This window comes from Chrysochloris asiatica, unplaced genomic scaffold (genome assembly GCF_000296735.1).
Source record: "Chrysochloris asiatica unplaced genomic scaffold, ChrAsi1.0 scaffold00059, whole genome shotgun sequence".
In the NCBI taxonomy this organism is placed as follows: Eukaryota; Metazoa; Chordata; class Mammalia; order Afrosoricida; family Chrysochloridae; genus Chrysochloris; species Chrysochloris asiatica.
Window position 1 is genome coordinate 2,334,492 of NW_006408577.1, and position 20,535 is coordinate 2,355,026.

Consider the following 20,535-nt stretch of genomic DNA (forward strand, 5'->3'; position numbering starts at 1 on the left):
TTTCCAAGGAGCAGCTGGTGAGCTTGAACCGCCGACCTTGCAGTTCAAATGGCTTTGCAGTCTGGCACATTAACCCACAGCACCACACCAGGACTCAATAGACGGGGCTATATTGAGTGATCCCATAGCTACTGAAAAGCAGTCAGAATTAGAACATGGCACAATTGTCTTTCTTCTGTACTATTTCAGGATCTTCATACTGACCTTGTGGGGGGAAATAGGCTCCTTTGGCTCCAATGCAAGCTGCATTTGACATTTAGACAACATCAAGGAGACACAAAGACCCTCAGTAACCCCTAATGTAATGTGTACCCTGTGTCCATGCTAAGCAAAGACAGCCAAGATTGAAAAGTAAACCATCACTATTTAGGTTCTGATTGTTAAATCAACTGTGAATACATTAAAGTTTGCTGCTAACCACAAGGGTAGTGGTTCAAATCTACCAGCTGCTCCTTGGAAACCTTAGGTCATTATGAGTCAGAACTGACTTGACAGCACATAATAACAATAAATTACCCCACTTACATTATCAGCTTGTCCATAAAGATATTTTGAGAGTTTATCATCAATTTGGCTCACCTTTTGTCTCCAATTATTGGGCAGTAATTTTTAAACACTTAGAATTTCCTAAACATTTAGAGTGTCTTTGTTACTCAGCATAAGCCCTAAGAACCAAGCCTGAGAGCCAAAGCTAAAGAGTTGACTCAAGATGGGGACTAGTCAAGTGATTAAAGAACTGGAGCTTTGAGTCTTGTGTGACGGGTCAACCTTCCAGGAGGCGAAGGAAACTGGGGATTGAGTTCAACCAATTGATAATTCAATCAGGCATGCCTAGGTAACGAAACCCTAATGAAATCTGTGAACAAGTGAGATCCCTGGGACAATATTATGCATATTGTCACACATAGATGTGACAGGAGGGTGATGCTTTCTGACTAAAGGAGAAAAGGGCTATGGAAGTTTCACATTTAGGACACTCCCTAAGCATCTCTCCCTGGTTTGGATTGTATCCTTTTGCTATAAATAAACGTAATAATAAGTTTAGTGCTTTCCAGCATTCTGTGAGTCACTCTAGTAAATTACTGAACCCGAGGAGGTAATAGGAACTCTCAAATTTGTTGTCAGCTGATTAGAAGTGAGGGTGACCTGGGGGCCCCTGATCTTGTGACTACTTTCTGGTAGCATAATGGTTACAAATTGGGCTGTGAACCGCAAGGTCAGCAGTTCGAAACTACCAGCTGCTCCGCAAGAGAAAGATGAAACTTTCTGCTCCTGTAAAGATTTACAGCCTTGGAAACCCTGTACTGGGTCGCTATAGGTCGGAACCGACTCGACAGCACTTAACAACAACAACAACAATGACAGACTGTGTCCTTAAATTAAACTGTGACATTTGGTTTAATTCTAAATAGTTGGTCTCAGTGCATTAACCTATCAAGTAGCTTTACTTATAATTCTGATCATATTTTGAAATTTCATTCCAAAGAAACCACATAGGGTATTATGTTCTTTTGTATATATTAAGCATGTATGCAAAAATTTGTTCTAGTCTTTCACTTATGACTAGGTTTTCACTTTTTGAAAATGGAGACATTATTATCTTTTAACTCTACCCGAACCTGCCTTGGACTCTATGTTTTTTGTTTGTTTTTGTTTTTATCGTTACTAAAAATACTGCGGCCCTTCCTATCACTTTATACATAAAAAATCTGTATGGATTGGGAAGAGTAGTGATCAGGAATTTTCTATCACCTCCTTATGTATCTTTGTCTATGATTGCTTGAATAATATATTACTTTTCCATATTTGTTTGAAAACCTTGTAATTTTGAAAAAGAATAAAAGCAACACCAATTTTGGGTATTGTTTGTACCTTGAAAACCTGAATGTAATTACTTTTAACATGCAGTCTGATATTTTCTACTTTACTTCCTGCTCTAAATGGAGCTTAAAAACTCAATTGGGCTATTTTTATTTTTTTTTTTTTAATTTTTTTTTCAAATTCTCAGTTTGTTCTAAGTTGTAATCTTTCTGATATTTTGAAATGTTTGTGCTACTCTTTTCAATTGACCCTTATTTTTTCGTCACTTTTTCCTTTTTTTCAGGTGAGGCTATGTCTTTTTGAAAAAAGATATTAACAAAAGGTTTTTTGTTCTTCAAAAAGTTTCTTATACAACTATGATGATTTTTATTAATGCCTTCCTTCTTTATCTTAGAGCTAGTTAATTTTAAGTACCATTTAAGGAGCATGTTAAGGGTCCATAATAAAAATATCTTACCTTTTAGATACAATATTCCTTTGTAGACTCTCTAAATTCAGATTTTGTCTGTCTTTTCAATAAATTTCATGGAATCTGCTTTCCTAGTTTACTACTTTTTATAGTCTTTGAGTTATAGATAAATACAAATCAGACAAAATTTGGCTAAGAATATCTTCAGACTGTAGAAAATCAGTAGTGAAAAATGAGTTTAACCAGATGTTTTTCCCTCTGATTTAAGCAGAAAATCTGGGGAAATATGCTTCTCAATCCATATAGATTTTCTATGGATAAAATTTTGGCAGTGCCAAAAGGAGTAGCAAGAGTCATTATAAAAGTAACCCATTATTCAGTTAAGTTTGATTACTGTTATTTCTGGCATACTAATACCTTAGAATTATCATTCCATATGAAGGAAATTATCATCCCATATGATAGGAAATTTGAAGAAATTTGTATGAAAATTATTAAATTCCCAATGTACATAGATTTCATATCTTCAGTAACCAGCAATTTATATGTAGGCTTAGCCCATCCAGTCTAATAAGAAAGGTGAAGCCTGACATGGAGAAGCAAGTCATTATGTGTCAATTAACTACTTACTTTTATGCTAACTGGAGACAAGGTTATTAACAAAAATTCTGCTTCCACCAAAATTGCTCTGTCTAGTGTCTAGACAATAGACAACAAGGAATTACAATCTTGACAAGGAGAAATTAGTTGTGTTATAGTCAGATATTTTCTGTGTTGCCAGAACTACACAGTTAGATGATTATGATATTTTCATTTATTTCATCACCCAAATACTTTCCAAATTAAGATTCCTTTGTTACATGAAAAAAGGGAGCATGTTAAGAGTCCATAAAATGAATTTGCTATTTTCTAAAGAATTATCTCTACAGCACAAGTGAAAATAATAAGAAAAGTCATGGCATTTTATACACAGTAGTTGCTTAATAATTACTTCCAGATGCAACAGTAACAAAGTTCTTCAAAAGCAATATGTCACATTGAGCAAAGAAAAAATATTTACATCTTTAAACATAAAATATTTTTCAGAAATTTCTCTGCCTGGAATTTCCTGGCTTCAATTGCTTTCTGTTACATTTTAGAATTACGAAAGTGTAGGCTGATTTGAAGAACTACAACAATGATTTCACTTAAAGTTGGTGCTTCAAAATAGTGTGTCACAAAGTCACTTCCAATCTGGGAACAGGAGAAGCAGAAACAGGCAGTGGAGGCTCTTCGGCAGAGGCATGAAAATCCCAGAGAAGGTGCTTTGACAAACAGTTTCAGTGCTTTAGATCTAATATAAAGTGGGGGACATCAGTTTTAGGGGCCCATCAGTGGAGAAATGTGACTGTGGCAGGAATACACATCAATTTCTGAATTAATAAGGATGCTGCCTACAGGCCCCTCAGCCTGGGCTGAGATCAGAGGGCTGAGATCAGCCACACTGATACAGTGCTAAAGCCAATGACCAGTATCTGGAAAAAGATGTGTGACAGCTTTTGTCACTTTTCTTTCCTCCTCTCCCCTGTTGCACACTCTCTGCCCAGCCCCGGCACCTTCAGGCGGGTGTGAGCACACACCCAGGAGGGTCCAGCGTTGCATCCACAGGATACAATTTTCCCATGGTGCAAAGAGGAAATCCCTGAAAACCCCAGCAGTCCCAAAAGCTAATCCTTTGGCGGCTTCTTATGACGTCTGACTCTGGGGCTTAGACCTAAAGTTGAGCTGTGCGGGACCATTTATTCCTGCCTTACCTAACAAGAGACAGCAGGTCTGGTCATACAGCCAAAGTATATTTGCACCTTGTAAAACCCCAACATAACAGGCAAGAGCCAACACCAACTTCTATACACAAGGACACAACTATTTTGAGAATTATGCTGTGCATACGCAGATACCTAACTGACCTTCAGAGATAAAATAGTGGACAATCTTGATTCCATTCATTTCTCAATATCTATCTGCACACCTCAATGGCAGTGACTAGAGGTCTGAGAAAGTGGACACCCCACCCACCAAGGGAGATTTCTACTGTGCATGCACACTGACCTGCACAGCAAAAGCTACTGGACAGTCAGCCATAGTTTTATTTTTGTTTTTGTGTGGTGGTTTTTGTCTCTGCTTTTATACTGTTTCAGCTTTTGGTTCTTTTGGTCTCAATTTTTTCCTGGGGATGGGAACTTTCTCTCCCTATGTTACCCAAGAAGAGACAGCAAGCATGGCCATATAGCCAAGGTACAACTATACCCCATAATATCCCACCATCTGGACAGGAGCCAGTACCAGCTGTTAGGCATTACACAGATAGACAGATAGCCAACACTTGCTAAGATAGCTTGCAGCAGAGTAATAAGAGACCAGTGGGCGGAGAGGGCAGGAGGAGGGAGCCTATCTCCAGATCACATCCACCAGGAGACACTCAGTAAGCTTAGCAACACGCATTCATTTAATCATTGAACACTCATCTAACTATTGAAAATGCCCAAGAAAAAACAACAAATGATCTCAGCACATGTCCAAAATCAGGAAAGAGTAACAGACAAATAAGCTGGAGGCAGACGTAGACTTCCCATTAGAAGAAGAACAGGCTTTGGATCTGCCTGACAAGGAATTCAGAAGAATGACATAGAGACAAATCCAAATGCTCCAAAGAGGGATGGAGGGAAATAAGGAAGAAGTCAGGAAAGTGCTACAGACACAATCAAACAAGATAGATATAGCATTGGAAACAATTCAAAACCTGTAAAAAAAAGAGGTCCAGAAGATTAATAATAAAATATCAGAAATTGACAATACACTAAAAGGGCAAAGGAGAAGAATTGAAGAGATGGAAGCCAGAACCAGTGAGCTGGAAGACAAATCTCTCAATTCTGTTAAGATAGAAGAGCAACAGAAAAAAAGTATTTAAAAAATCTGAAGAAAGTCAAAGATTCATGCTGGATAACATGAAGAGGATTAACTTAAGAATTATTGACATTCCAGACCAAAAAGAAACACACAGAAGAGATGGTTGAAGAGCTACTGGAAGAAAATTTCCCTAACATCTTGAAGGATGAGAAGATAAATATTCAAGAAGCCAAATGAACCCCAGGAAGATCCCAAAAGAAAATCACCAAGAAATATCATAATCAAGCTCTCCAAAATTAAAGACAAGGAGAGAATCCTAAAAGCAGCCAGGGAAAAGAGAAGTGTTACTTAAAAAGGCAAGCAAATCAGATTAAACTCTGACTTCTCAGCAGAAACCATGCAGAAAAGAAGGCAATGGGGAGACATATATAAAGTCCTAAAAGAAAATAAACTGCCAACCAAGAATTGTCTATTAGGCAAAACTGTCAGTCAAATACAATGGTGCAATCAAAACATTCCAGGATAAAGAGAAGCTAAGAGATTTTGTCAAAGCCAATCCAGCACTTCAAAACATCCTAAAGAGAGTTATTTGGACTGAAAACCAATGAGAAAAGACAACAACCAGAGATTGGCAGACATGACAATACCACCTGGAATTCAGACAACAGATTGCAGAGTCCAGAACAGAACAAAATTATTTTTAATTCAAAGGAGATGAGAGGTCAATCGAAGATCAAAATAATAACAATGTCAAAGAGATCCAGTTGGTAAGGAGGTCAGATAGATTGCAGAACACAATTGTTGTTGTTGTTATGTGCCATTGATTTGGTAAAGTCCCTAGGCACAACAGAATGAGACACTGCTCGATCCTGGGTCAACCTCAAAATTATTGCCACACTTGAGCACAGTGTTGCTGCCACTTTGTCAATCAGTCTCACTGGGGTCTTCCTCCCTTTCGCTGACCCTCCACCTTACCAAACATGATATTCTTCTCCAGCAACTGGTCCCTCCCGTCAATATATCAGAAGTATGAGAGATAAAGTTTGGCCATCCTGGCCGCCAAGGAGTACTCTGGCTGCACTTCTTCCAAAACAGATCTGTTGGGTTTTTTGCAGCCTGTGGAACTTTTAATATTCTCCTTCAACAGCATAACTCAAAAGCATCCATTTTTCTATGGTCTTCCTTATTCACTTTCCAGCTTTTGCATGCATATGAAGTTATTGAAATTACATGGCTTGAGTCAGGTGCACCTTAGTCCTCAAGTTGACATCTTTGCTCTTCAACACTTTTAAAAAGGTCTTGTGCAGCAGATTCCCTAATGCAATATGTCATCAGATTTCTTGACTGCTGCTTCCATGAGTGTTGATAGTTGATCCAAGAAGAATGAAGTCCTTGACAACTTCAATCTTTTCTCCATTGATAAGAATGTTGTTTATTGGTCCAGTGGTGAAGATTTTTGTTTTCTTTACATTGAGATGCAATCCATACCAAAGGCTGTGCTCTTTGTTCTTCATCAGTAAACATTTTAAGTCCTCTTCACTTTCAGCAAACAAGGTTGGATTATCTGCATATCACAGGTTGTTAATAAATGAGTCTTCCTCCAATCCTGATGCCATTTTTTTCTTCATATAACCCAGCTTCTCGGATTATTGGCTCAGCATACAGGTTGAATAAGTATGGTGAAAGATTACAACCCTGTAGCACACCTTTCTTCATTTTAAACCATTCAGTGTTCCCATGTTCTGTTCAAACAACTGTCTCTTGGTCCAGTACATATTCCTCATGAGCACAATTAAGTGTTACGGAATACTCATACTTCGCAATGTTTTCCATAGCTTTTTATGACCCACACACTCTAAAGACTGTGTAGTAAATAAAGCACATGCAAACATCTTTCTGGTATCCTACGCTTTCAGCCAAGATCCATTAGACATCAGCAATGATTTACTTCATTCCACATCCTCTTCTGAATCTTGGTTGAACCTCTGGAAGAGCTCTGTCTATGTATGCTTGCAGCTGTTTCTGTATTACCTTTAGTAAAACTTTACTCACATGGGATATCAAAGATATCGTCCAATGATTTTCACATTCCATTGGGTCACCTCTATTTGGAATGTGCTCAAATACAGATCTCTTCCAGTCAATCAGCCAGATAGTTGTCTTTCAAATTTCTTGGCATAGATCCAGTGCTGCCTCATTTTCTTGAAAAATTTCAATTTTTATTCCATCAATTCCTGGAGCCTTGTTCTTTGCCAGTTCCTCCAATGTACCTTGGACTTCTTCCTTCAGTATCATTGGCTCTTCAAATGGTTGAACATCAACCATTTACTTTTGGTACAGTGACTCTGTGTATTCCCTCCATTTTCTCTTGATAGTAAAATACAGCAGACTGTCTTAAATGGAGAGAAAAGTTAGTGGACTATAGTGTAATCTCAAAGAAAGTTAATACTTCACAACTTACCATGAAAATGAAGATACAAGTAGAACAAGGAAACATTAAAACTATGAAGAAGCTGACAAGAAATAGCATGAACTCAGCACAAGAAGGCATGCAGAAAAAAAGAATGAACAGCACCACAAAAATTAACATAATTGCAGCAATTAATTCATAGACTCGATGGCACTTAACAACAACAACTATCAATAATTACATTGAATGTCAATGGATTAAATGTACCAGTGAAGAGACAGAGAGTGGCAGAATGGATAAGAAAACAAGACCCTTCAATATACTGCCTGCAGGAGACAGACCTTACTCACAAAGACAAAAACAGACTAAAATTATAGGATGAAAAAAATATATACCAAGCTAATTGCAATAAAAAATGAGCAGGAGTGGCAATACTAATCTCTGATAAAATAAACTATAAGGCAAAAACCAGCATAAGACATAAAGAAGGACACTATGTCATGATTAAAGGGTCAATTGAGCAAGATGACATAACCATAATAAATATCTGCACTCCCAATGAAAGAGCACCAAGATATATAAAGTAAACCCTACTAGAATTGAAGAAAGAAATAGACAAATCTACAATTAAACTTTCGAAAAGTGTAGAACAACCAGAAAGAAACAGCACAATCCACCAACTTGACCTCATAGATGTGTACAGAGAATTCAGCCCAAGCACTGTGCAATACATATTCTTTTCCAGTGCACATGGAACATTCTCCAGAATTGACCACATGTTAGGTCAGAAAGCAAGCCTCCATAAATTTACAAACATCAAAATACTACAAAATTCTGTGTCACAAGGAACTAGTTATTTCTCATTTGAGTCTTCCGATAGTTTTTTTACAGGAAAGGAAATATTTATATCTCAAACTGATAGCTTGATAATGGTCATTACTTGCAGTTTCTTCTGCATATTCTTTATCAGTTTTATTTAAACATAACTTTTGGTATTTTTAATTCATTACTAAAATTTAAAACCTTCTATTTCTTTATTAGAGGATGAGATTATTTTACTCCTAATATATTTCTTTTGATATTAATTAAACTCCACATTTAGGTAGATTGCTTAACCCAAGTTGTTGTTATTGTTGTTAACTGCCGTCGAGTCTGTTCCAACCCATAGCGACCCTGTACAGGGTTTCCAAGGAACTACTGGTGAGCTTGAACCCCCGACCTTGTCATTCAAACAGCTTTGCAGTCTGGTGCACTAACTCACAGTGCCACACCAGGACTCCTAACCCAAGTAATATAACTGAAAATATATGCAAGCCCATATCAACAACTCAAAACATTTCTTTCCTTTAGCCTGTCAGAGCATTATTTCTAATTCCATCTTTTCCCATTCTAGGCACTAAAGGAGTTCTATTAAATTGCCAGTAGTTTAGTCAGGAGTTGATGCTATTACCAAGATAATTTCATCTATCACATTAGCAAGATGTGGTCTAAGATTGTGTTTTGATAGCGGTAGATAGAAAGGGAAAAAAGAGCCCAGTGTAAGAACCATTAGCTCACATTATACACACACAGTCATGAACCTAAAACCAGTGTACATTACTGGAAGTTCTTCTCCCTGACTTGGTGTAGAGTGCTTTGTGGCCTAATTCTTGGACTAACTATAGTCACATTCAAGGTGATCACATCCATTTCCACAAATGTAAATACTATCCATAAATGAACAACTCCTGATTTTTTATCTCTGATCTTAGCTACTCCTCTGTACTCAAGGCTCATAAATCCAACTGACACATCTTTGTAGCTATGGACTAGGGATCTAACAAGTCCCAAGCCACTGTGTAATTTCCATCAAGTCTTTCTCTATGTCATGGTACCTCTCTTCCTCTCAATGTTTAGGCAAAAACCATGAGATCATCTATGCCTCCTCTCTTGCTCACATGTACCATATCCCACCAGTAAATCATATCAGCTCTAACTGTACAATGTACCCAGATCTCATCACTTTGCCTCTACCTTTATCACTGTAACTCAAACCATCACTATCTCTCACCTAGATTGCTGGAATACCCCTCTATTGAACCCCCTGTCTCCACCTTGCTCCTAAGCAGTGTATTATTCATACCTCAATCCAGTGAAGTCTTTTTAAATGACTCAGATAATTTCACTCATATGACACCTCAAGGTAAAACCATATTCTTAATCTTTCCATACTCACCAAATACACAAGGTGGAATGAGAAGCTGAGTGCCTTTGAGCAGGTGTAGGTTGCCTCCAGGCACTTAATGGGGAGTGAGAGGCTACCTTGCTGCCCCACAGAGTTAAAGTTGAGGGCCTTCAGGCAAGCCCTACTGGCTGAGTGGGTGGATAATCAGCAGTTACACTTTCTGAAGCAGGGTAGTTTCCAAGGAGACACAGGGCTGAGAGGTCAAGAGCTAAAAGGGAATTGTAACTCTTGCCCAAGTAGGCCATGAGACCAAGGACCTCAGCACGCCTGCAAGCACAACTGAAAGGAGGTTGTCCTGATTGAAGAACTGTATCCTGAGCATTGTGGGTCTTGAATTTTAACCAACTACGGCACATAACAACAACAACAACAACTTCTTTACTACACTCCATAATCATTGAGTATGGTCTGTGAGTTCTGTGTGACCATTGCAATGAATTATCAAATCTAATCCTGATATAGCACTGTAGACTAAGTGCTGGACTGCTAGTAGTGAAGTTGGCAGTTCAAACTCACCAGCCACTCCTTGAAACCCCTATATGAGAAGGAATCTACTCAACATCATTTAACAACAACAACAGCATAGGAGCATATAGTGCTATGGGAAGGATGATTGGTGTCAGGTTTGGTAAAAAGATTGGAGATTGGAAGCATTTCTGACCTCTGCCTTATAAGAAACAGCATTGGGCTGATGAAGTTTGAGTCTGACTCTCATTCTCTCTTGTGAAGTCAGAGAAGGTGAGACACCAGCCCCATGCCATCTTTATAACAGCCAAACCCATTAACCATTTGTACCACCCAGCTCTGGTAGCATAGTGGTTATGCATCGGGCTGCTAATCACACAGTCAGCAGTTTGAAACTACCAGCTGTTCCATGGAAGAAAGACGAGGCTTTCTGCTCCTATAAAGATTTACAGCCTCAAAAACCATGTACAGAGTCGCTATGAGTTGGAACCAACTCCACGGCACATAACAACAACAACACCTAGTGAGTTCCTGGGATTTTGTTGTTATTGCTGTGTGACTGACAATGGATTCCAACTCACAGTGACTATATACAAATGCTGTTGTAAAGTGCCATACAGTCAAGTCCAATTCATAGCGACCTTATATAGGGTTTCCAAGGAGCAAATGTTGGGTTTGAACCACCAACCCTGTAGTTAGCAGTCCAGTGCTTATCCTACAGTGCCACACCAGGAATCCTGTAGAATGGTCCAAATGGTTTCTTACACTCTAATCTTTATGAGAGCAGATTGCCAGGTCTTTTCTCCCATAGAGATACTGGTGGGTTCAAACCACTGACCTTTCAGATAGCAGTTGAGTGCTTTGAACATTGTGCCAGTAGGGCTCCTTCAGGCACTTCTTAATACATTGCTATCAAGTCAATTCTGACTCATTAGTGACCCTATGTTGGGTTTCCAAGATTTTAAATCTTCACTGAAGCAGACAGCCTCATCTCTGAGTTTGAACCACGGACTTTGAGATTAACAGCCCAACACCTAACCCACTGTTCCTCAAATAAGTGATCCACACCCAACTTCATATTTGTGTTTGCATTTCAGCCTGGAAAAGTTTGTCCGCCAGCTGTTTACATACTTCAGTGCAAGTCTTTGCTCAAATTTCAATCATCAAAAATCCTTTTCCTGAACACACTACTAAATAGTATTTAATCCCCATTCCCTTTTTCATCTTTGTTTCCTCCTCATAGCACTTTATTTGTGTCTCACCATTATGATATTAGTTTCTAGAGGACAGATGGAAAGGGCAGCTCTAGAAGACAAAGTCAAATATTATAACAAAATATGCAAAGACCTGGAGTTAATAAAACCAAAAGGGAAGAACAACACTCAGCATTTGTCAAGCTGAGGGAACTGAAGAAAAAAATTCAAGCCTCTACTTGAAATATTGAAGGATACTATGGGGAAAGTACTGAATGAAGTAGAAAGCATCAAAAGAAGACAGAAGGAATATACCGAGTCACTGTACCAAAAATAAATAGGTAGCATTTCAAGAGGTAGCAAATGATCAAGAATCAATGATACTATGCATGGGTTTGGATTTATGGCAGGTTCTTCCCTATTGGCCTCTCATAGTGTCCCATGCCAGAACAAACTGTAGCCCTGAACCATTGCCTGGCCTCCTTACCCATAGGCTGTGGCACTGAAGTGGGTTGCACAGTGAAAAAAAAAAGAGTCAATGATACTGAGGGAAGACGTCCAAGAAGTCCTACAAGCTATATTATATGAAGAAAAATATGACATCAGGATTGGAGGAAGAGTCATTAACAACCTGAAATACCCAGATAATACCACCTTGCTTGCTGTAAGCAAAAACGACTTAAAGTACTTACTTATAAAGGTCAAAGACCACAGCCTTTGGTATGGGTTGCACCTTAATGTAAAGAAAACAAAAATCCTCACCACTGGACCAATATAAATATAAATCAAGATAAATGGAGAAAAGATTGAAGTTGTCAAAAATTTCATTTGCTCAGCTCAACCATCAATACTCAAGAAAGTAGCAGTCAAGTTACCAAATGACGAATTGCATTAGGCAAATCTGCTGCACAAGACGTCTTTAAACTATTGAAGAGTAAAGATGTCAGTTTGAGGACTAAAGTACACCTGACCCAAGCCATGGTATTTTCAATAACCTCATAAGCATGTGAAAGCTGGACAGTGAATACGGACGACCATAGAAGAATTGATGCATTTGAGTTATGGTGTTAGAAGAGAATATTGAAAGTATTATGGCCTTCCAAAAGTGCAAACAGAAATGCATTGGAAGTACAGCCAGAATTCTCTTTATATACTTCACCATTAATATTTCTGACATATTATCAAGAGGGACCAGTCCCTAGAGAAGAATATCATCTTTGGTAAGCTGGAATGTTGGAGAATAAGAGGAAGAACCCCTATGGGATGGATTGGCACAGTAGCAGCAGCAATGGGCAGAAACGTGGCAATGATTGTGAGGTTGGTGCAGGACTGGGAAGTGTTTCGTTCCATTGTGCATAGGGTCACTATGAGTCAGTATCAACGGTATGTAACAATAACAACAACAGAGGACAGATGGACTAGTGATCAGTGACCTGTGTTCTCTGCCTGAATACTGAGGTTCAGCCTTTTAGATTTGTTGAAATAAATACCATATCCAGTGCAAAGTTCAAGTCTTCCCATTTAGCTTTGTTTAAGAAATGGACATTTTCTTACAAACCTCTTGCAGAATGGTACTCAGATGCTCATTCACATTTGCATGATTTTGAAACAAGTGTACCTTGCTTTACCTAACAGATGTGTAAATAAAAGTTTTTGTAAGCCCCAAAGCAAGATGCCATGTTTGTTCACAGTTGTCTTTTTAAGGCAACAACATTATACATAGTAACTACTTGAATGAGTGAATAAATGCATTTCTGATACAGTGAAGGACTTTGGAGGTTTCCATGCCAGCATGAGAGCACAGAACATCTTGCAAAGGTATAGGGATAGAAAAGAAGCTGAGAATATATGAGTTTTGAAGATAAACTCTGTCTATCATACAGTTTTTTAAAGTGATGTATGTATCATTTCTCCTCAGTGTAAAATGTCAGAGAGACAAGTCCAAACTGTTCAAAGGAGATTGCTTAAGTACATTTGACAGTAAAAGTGCTGTGTGATGCTACCATTGCCATTCCTACTTATTTTGTACTTTAGCTATGTCCTCTTTGATATCGCTAACAGATTATCATCATCTTCACTTTGGAGTACTAGCTATTCTCTCTTGTATAGTTCCTGAATTTATTTCAGTCATTTCATGACACCACAGCAATCAGACAGATGCTGTTCTTTCTCCTTGTGTTCTTGGTTCATATATAAGGACAATTTAAGGTGGAATGAGGACAATTTAACTCAGGTGTCTGTGGACATGTGAAATAAGGATTTTGGTGTATGAAGTTTATTTTGGAAGTCATCATAAAAGCATGCATGTGGAAGAACAAATCAGATGGGAAAACAAGTAGGCAGGTTTGCATGGGCTAAGTAGGACAGAGGTAAATAATGATGTATGCACAACCTTGGAACAACAGGGATCTGAGACATGGTTGGAATAGTCAAAAGGGAGAAATACTGTTAAGATGCTTGGTTGTTTTTTGACTCTTGGTTTCCCTGGAATATCATTATAAAATAGACACTTGAGGGGGAGAGAAAGGAATAGATAGAAATATCACCATAGAAAATTTGTATGTCCATCTTCTGCTTATAATTGATTGTTGTTGTTGTTAAGTGCTGCCAACTGATTCTGACCCATAGCAACCATGTATAGGGTTTCCGAAGAGCAGCTGGTGAGCTTGAACTACCAACCCTGCAGTTCAAACAGCTTTGCAGTCTGGCACATTAACCCACAGCGCCATACCAGGACGGATTGGAATACCTAAAATGGGACTACAATATGCCCAGTGAAGGAGGCTTCTTGCAGATCCTTTGCATTACATAAGACCATAGGTGGAATCCTGAACCCCATCCAGAATCTTCTGAGGTGGGAAATTTCCACTTGAAAGAACAAACCTGGAGCGGCTAGAAGAACAGAAGATACTTCTTGAAAGGAAGACCTACAGGAAAAATACAAAACAATAACGGCAGTCTGACTGGCTACTAGAAGAACAAGCAAGTTGCTTGACCAAGAGACTTCAAGGCAAATAGTCAGGTCCCCTCAGGGAAAATTCTCTTCTAAGACTAAAACAAAATGGAAATACATGCTCTGATTTGTGACCACATTCTTCACCGATAAGGGTAAGTGAGGGAAAAACAGCAATGGAGCTGCAAGCTAAGCCCTAAAACATTCAATAGACTCCTTTGAACACTGGTGCAGATCTGGTTGGCCAACAGTGTGGCAAGACCTGGGGACTCGTGGTCCCAGAGTCAGTGACATAGCCACAGAGGACTAGAGTGGAGAGTGAAGTGTCCAGCTGTTTTTCCCTCACTTACCCTTATAGGTGAAGAATGTGGTCACATTTAGCAAAGGAAGCAGTTTAAGTATATTCATTCTGTAGAGGACAATGCAGCTGCTAAAATCAATAAGGACTCTACTGACATGGAAGAGGAAATAGGTAGTTGTGTGCTATCAAGTTCATTCTAACTCACAGAAATCCCATGTAACAGAAAAGAATGGCCTCCTGACATTATCTTGGCTGTAATCTTTCAGACAGATTGCAGGGTCTTTCTACTGTGGAGTCCTAGGAGGTTTTGAACCACTGGTCTCTTTACTTAAGCATGTAACTGTGCCACTAGGATTCCTTAGATCATGAAGTAGTTCGAAGTAAAAGAGCACTCTGTCTGTAACACTTTTTCCAACAGAAAGAGCAATTTTGTGTGACTGCGTGCAGAGAGAGAGAAAGATCAAACAAGGTGTGGGATAATAGCAAGTATAGAATACATGAAAAAAGCAAAATGTCATTAAAAAGAAAGGGAAAAAAATGACCAAAATGGTGTCAGACAAGACTCTGAAACTTCCTCTTGAACATAAAAAAAACTAAAGAGAATGAAGAAATGATGAAATAAAAACTGAAAAGAATATTTCAAAGGGTGGCTCAAGAAAACAAAGTGAAGTATTATACTGAAATGTGCAAAGATCAAGTTGAAAGAATTGAAAAAAAATTCAAGCCTCTAATTGCAATTTTGCAGGGTTCAGTTCTGAAGACAAAATATTAAACTATGCAAAAAGCAGCAAAAGAAGATAGAAAGGAGAGTCACTGTACCAAAAAGAATTCCTCAATATTCAACCATTTCAGAAGGTAGCATACAACCAAGAACCAGTGGTATTGAAGGAAGAAATCCAAGTGCAGTGAATGCATTGGCAACTCTTTAGATGTTTATGAACAAAATGACTAAATTGTATTTCTCCAAATAAATTCAGAGGAAGTAACATTGTCTATGTAATCTTGTTATCCTAAAGACAAATTTATATAAGTATTTAATGTATGGATAATTTTTTGAAGCATGAAATTTAAAATAAAATTGTTTTTCTTCCCCTCCCCTCAAAAAAACAAACAAACAAACAAGGTTTAAGGAACGGATGAAGTACCAATTGAAATGTTTCAACAAAAAGATGCAACATTAGAAGTGCTTATGTGGCTATGCCCAGACATTTGGCAACCCAACTAGCAGAGATCCATATATGTGCCCATTCCAAATAAATTCTAACATAATGTAGAAATAATCAAACAATATCATTAATATCACATGCAAGTAAAATTGTGCTTAAGATCATTCAAAAACAGTTACAGCAGTGCATCATCAGGGAATTTCCAGAAATCCAAAACTGATTCAGAACAAGATGTGGCGTGAGGGATGTTACTGATAATGTGAAATGGATCTTGGACTTAAGACAGATAATACCAGAAGATGTTTATATATGTTTTATTGACTATGCAAAGGCATTTGATTTTATAGATCACAGTAAATTATTGATAGAATTGTGAAGAATGGGAATTCTAGAACACTTAATTGTGCTCCTACAGAACCTAGGGGTAATCATTCAAACAAAACAAGGTTATACTGCATAGTTTAAAATTAGCGAAGGTGTGCATCAAGGTTGTATTCATTCACCATACTTCTTCAATCTGTATGCTGAGCAAATAACCCGAGAAACTGGTATATATGAAGAATACAGTTTCAGGATTGGAAGAAGACTCATCAACAACCTGTGATATACAGATGACACAATCTGGCTTGCTGAAAATGAAGAGGACTTAAAACACTTGCTGATGAAGATTAAAGCCTACAGTCTTCAATATGGAAAACAAAAATTCGCACAAATGGACCAATAAGCAACATCATGATAAATTATGACGATTGTGATTGAAGTTGCCAAGGGATTTCATTTTATTTGGATCTACAATCAATAGTCATAGAAGCAGCAGTCAAGAAATCAAATGGCATTTTGCATTGGGCAAGTCTGTTGCAAAGGACCTCTTTGAATTATTAAAAAGCCAAGATGTCACTTTGAGGACTGTGACCCAAGCTTTGGTATTTTCAATCACCTCATATGCATTTGGAGTCCTGGTATGGTGCTGTAGGGTAAGCACTAAACTGCTAACTACAAAGTAGGCAGCCTAAACCTGCCAGTCACTCCTCAGAAACCCCATGCAGGGTTGCTATGAGTCTGAGCAGACTCTTAAGAAGACGAATAACATATGCATATAAAAGCTGGACAATGAATAAGGAAGGCTGAAGAAGATTTCATGCCTTTGAATTATTGTATTGACAAAGAATATTAAATATACCATGGCTTGCCAGAAGAAGAAATAAATCTATGTTAGAAGTATAACCACTATGTTTCTTAGAAGTAAAGATAGTGAGACTTCATCTCACATACTTTGGCAATATTGTCAGGAGAGACCAGTCACTAGTGAAGTCCGTCATGTTTGGTAAAACAGAGGCCCAGCTAAAAAAGAGGAAGACCCTAGGTAAGATGGATGGACAGAGTGACCACAATAATAGGTTCAAATGTAGTAAAGATGTGAGGATGGACAGGACCCAGCAGTGTTTCATTCAGTTGTATATAACGTCACTATGAGCTTGAGCTGATTTGATGGCATCTAACAACAGCAATCAACCACTCATTTGTCAATTTGTCGTGCTCTGGTGGCTTATGTGTTGCTGTGATTGTGGAAGCCATGTCATTGGCATTTTAAATACCAGTAGGGTCACAAATGGTGGACAGGTTTCAACTGTGCCTCCAGACTAAGACAGATTAGGAAGAAAGAGAGATGGACTACTTCTGAATGTTTTGTTGTTGTTGTTGTTGTGTGCTGTGGAGTCGGATCTGACTCATAGCGACCCTACACAGTGTTTCCGAGGCTGTACATCTTTACGGGAGCAGGCCGCCTCATCTTTCTCCCGCGGAACCGCTGGTAGTTTCGAACTGCTGACCTTGCGGCTCGCAGCCTGATTCTTAACTACTACACTACCAGAGCTCCATAGTCACTGAAAACCTTATGAATAGCAGTGGAACACTATCAGTATCAGACTTTTGAATACTAAAGCATGACAAAGAGCACCAGAATATTGCCAGATATAGTGCCGGAAGATGAGCCCGTAATGTTGGAAAGCACTCAAAATACGGCGGAGTAAAAGTTGCCTCTTTTTTTTTGATGCTTTCTGCATCATTGAATATTTTGTGAAAGAATCCTTCAATCGTGCAAGTCCAAGCTTGAATTGCTGAGCATGGTCTTCCCTTCTGGTTTTCTAATTCCAGGTGTTTGCACATTTCGTTGTATATTTGACTTTGTCTTCTCAAGCTGCACTGTCAATTTTTCTATTCAGTTTTTTTTTATATTCTCATTTCTTCCATTTGATTTAGCAACTCTACACTGGAGAGCAAGTTTCATAGTCTCTTCTGACACCCATTTTTCTTAATGACCACATAATGAAGAGCACATGAATATTGTCAGCTATAGTGCCAAAAAATAAGCCCCTCAGATTGAAAGGTACTCAAAATACTTCAATGGAAGAGCTGCCTCCTAAAACCAGAGTTGACCATGATGATGTGAATGGAGTAAAGCTTTTGGAACCTTCATTTGCTGATTTGGCACAACACAAAATGAAGAGAAATCATTGTAAACATCCATCAATAACTGGAACATGGAATGTACAAAGTTTGAACCTAGGAAAATTGTAGGTTGTCAATAATGAAATGGAACACATAAACATCCATATCTTGGGCAATAGTGAGCTGAACTATGGAAGCAGCAGTCAAGAAATCAAAGAACGTATTGCATTAGGCAAATCTCCTGCACAAGAGCTTTTTAAAGTGTTGAAGAGCAAAGATGTCAGCTTGAGGACTAAGGTGCACCTGACCCAAGCCATGACATTTTCAATAACCTCATATGCATGTGAAAGTTGGACAGTTATTAAGGAAGACCGTAGAAGAATTGTTGTTTTTAATTATGGTGTTGGAGGAGAATTTTGAAAGTGACATGGGCTGCCAAAAGAACCAATAGATCCGTTTTGGAAGAAGTGCAGCCAGAGGGCTCTTTGGAGGCCAAGATGGTAAAACTTCGTCTTTCATACTTCGGACCTATTGTCAGGATGGAGCAGTTGTTGGCGAAGGACATCATGTTTGGTAAGGTGGAGGGTCAGAGAAAAAGAAGAATACTCCAATAAGATGGATTGGCCAAGTGGAAGCATTGATGGACTCAAGCATGGCAACAATAGTGAGGTTGGCTAGGATCTGGCAGTATTTCATTCTGCTGTGCATAGGGTCGCTATGGGTCAATACCTACTCGATGGCACATAACAACAAGTGAGATGAAATAAACTGGCATTGGTCATTTGAATCTACAGTTGTCAGGTTTACTATGCCAAGAATAAAAAAGTAAAGAGAAATGACAACACATTCATCATCAAAAAGAACATTTCAAAATCTATCTTAAAGTACAACGCTGTGTGTGAGAGGATAATATCCATATACCTCAAAGTTGATTTGATCTGCAAGGTCAGCAGTTCAAACTCACCAGACGCTCCTCTGAAAACCTATACAGGGCCTCTATGAATCAGAGCTTAATTGAAGGCACTCAAAAACAACAAGGAAGAACAGTTAATACCACTATTACTCAAATTCAAATACCAACCAGTAAATCCAGTGATGATGAAATTGAAAAACTCTACCAACTTCTTCAGTCTGAAACTGATCAAACATGCAATCAAGATGTATTGACAATTACTGGCAATTAGAATGCAAAGGTTGCAAACAAGGAGGAAGGATCAGTAGTTGGAAATATGGCCTTGTTGATAGAAACGATGTTGTAGATAACATGATAGAAGTTTTTGTTTTTTTTTTACTTTGAAAGGATTTTATTGGTTGATTGATTTAGCAAACATAAATTGGAATGTTATCTATCTGTGATTTCTGTAAGTCAGACATTGGCAATACTCTAAACCCTGGAAAAGAATTGATTTTGTAACAAAGATACAAAGTTATAATACAAAGTTTTTTTAATGTCTACATTAGCAAAGTCATAGATGAATCTGCACTGTTTGCAAACTTTTCAAAATAATTTTTGCCTCAGCCTACAGCAATTCTTCCATTATGTTGATCCTTACAGACCATTTTCCTGTAATTGCTCTAATGTTGAATCCAGTCTGACAAATCTAAGCATTAACAATACCAATCCAGATTTCAACATTGTTCTTTTAGGAGATGGAAAAGCTAACCACCCACTTTATATGGAAAGGTAAGAGACCTCAAATAAGCAGAGTATTACAAGGAAAAAAGAACAAAGGAGGCCTCACTTCCTAATCTCAAAACTTACTACATGGTAATCAAACAGCCTGGTATTAGTAGAATGAAAGACATATAGATCAATGTAATAGAATTGAAAACCTAGTAGTAAATCCATCCACCTTGGTCAGCTGATTTTATTTTTTTTTATTTGTGTATATGTGTGGGTTGAGTGAAAATCTACAGGGCAGATCATCAGTTTTAAATTCAACAATATTGACATTTATGCATTTCATTTCATTTTTGACAACTTCCAATTTTCCCAGGTTCAAATTTCATACAATTCATGTTCCAATTATTGATGGATGTTTACAGTTAGTTATTTCTCGTGTTTCATTACAATGATTATAATCCCTCCATGTACCATCAGTTAACAGTATTTCTCTCTGTTCACTTTAGCACTTTTGACATTATAGAATTTTACAAGACCAATACCTTCTTCATTGCAAATATATATTTTAAACAACATAAAATATGTCACCAGATGGAATACACAGAAATCAAACTGGCTACATCTGTGGAAAGAAA